We start from the raw sequence: 1,738 nt of genomic DNA, 5'->3' as shown, positions 1-1,738 counted from the left end.
AATGTGACATATTGCTTAGCAGGCTGTAGAGTTCCATTTGTGAACTTAAAAGTCTAATCCCCACTTTCTTCACCAAGTCCCCACAGCTTAGTTTTACTGTATTAACATAATTCAATTAGATGACATATTTGATTCTTTACATCATTTTAACTTATCTATGATTTTTTGTTATTGTCTGTACTCTTGACTTTGAGACTCATCCATTTCATGAGAAGTATGCTGCCATTGTACTGAACTCATTTGCTATTTTTATCCCCAGGGGACAGTTTATCTTGTTGGGAGGAGGTAGCATTGTATTATTGGTTAATTCTAAATAATCTCAAAATTAGCATTTTGGTTTGAGAACATTCACACGGTGTAACAACTAAATGTGTTGAATTGATTTAAATCCTCCCCTTTTCCTTTTTTCTTTAGAAGCTGTTGTTAGTTATTATGACTTAATTGCTACCTGCTGGCAAGTAAGTACTCCAAAAGGGAAATAGCATGCCATCCTTGTTGCAGCAACCACACAGGCCTGGCAAATTTGTGACTTGTGACTGTGTTTATCTTGTGCCAACCCACGTTCCCTCCTCCAGTAATCTGTTCTAACGATTTCCCCTGGGGGTGAGGGTGTCCTATGTGGCTGTAATAAGAATCCCATGCATTTATTTCACTGGAGAGGAGAGGGAAAAGGAGGCAAAGCACTATGAACACAGAGTAACTGTTACATAAAGAGCCTTTCCAAGGAAAAATTTCTCTCACATTTTCAGTCTTTCGGAAATTTGTTTGGAAAAAAAGGTTTTGGAATCAGATGGTTAGAATTTGAATCTCCTTCCTGCCACTTAGAAGTGGGTGACCTTGGGGCACCTGGGTGGCTCAGTCATTAAGCATCTGCCTTCGGCTCAGGTCATGATCCCAGGGTCCTGGGATCGAGCCCCGCATCGGGCTCCCTGCTCGGCGGGAAGCCTGCTTCTCCCTCTCCCACTCCCCCCTGCTTATGTTCCCTCTCTCGCTCTGTCTCTCTCTGTCGAATAAATAAATAAAATCTTAAAAAAAAAAAGTGGGTGACCTTGGCAAGTGACTTAACCCTCAACAGTAGCCATTTCTTCTATAACATTAATCCCTTTAATCTGTGTTAGCAATATCTTAAAAGGCAGTTGACTTTTCAACCTTGCTCAGATCATTGTCAAGGAATGCAAGTTCTCAACTGGGAATAGAAATCTGGTTTCTTTATGGGCTGACTTAAGTCAGCCTACTTAAGTAGGGTGACAACTTTAGACCCCAGAGAGTTCTACAGGGCTGTCCAGGAACGTTGGCAGGAGGATGGTCACAAAGGGAGATGAAGGGGGGACTGGAAAACAAGGCTGGCTTTGCAGTTTTGACTAGGCATGTACTTGCAGGTAGCGTCACTGGGTAAAGCAAGTGCTTAAGGCTGCCAGTAAGGTGGGAGGAGGACCAAAAATCTCCATGCAGCCAATTTCCCCCTCTCCAGATCTTCTTGATCCAAGCCTTACTTTTCTTCCAATGGGAGAGAGAAGATGAGAGGAGAGCCAAGTTTTTCCTTGCAGCTCCAATATCCCTCCTCCCCGTTTTATCTGTACAGTGAGTGCATTTCAGTGCACTGGGCACAGAGGATTTGCCTGCTTCTCTGACAAAAGCTGGTATAAAGCTAGAATGCAAGGCTGAGAACACTGTATGAAAAACACAGATGCTCACTCTGTGACCTTCTTCATTAACTTAAGCCTCAAAAAGAAAAAGG

Source organism: Leptonychotes weddellii, chromosome 2, assembly GCF_054177405.1.
Source record: "Leptonychotes weddellii isolate Sample4059 chromosome 2, ASM5417740v2, whole genome shotgun sequence".
NCBI lineage: Eukaryota > Metazoa > Chordata > Mammalia > Carnivora > Phocidae > Leptonychotes > Leptonychotes weddellii.
Note: the sequence above shows the minus strand (reverse complement) of the source record.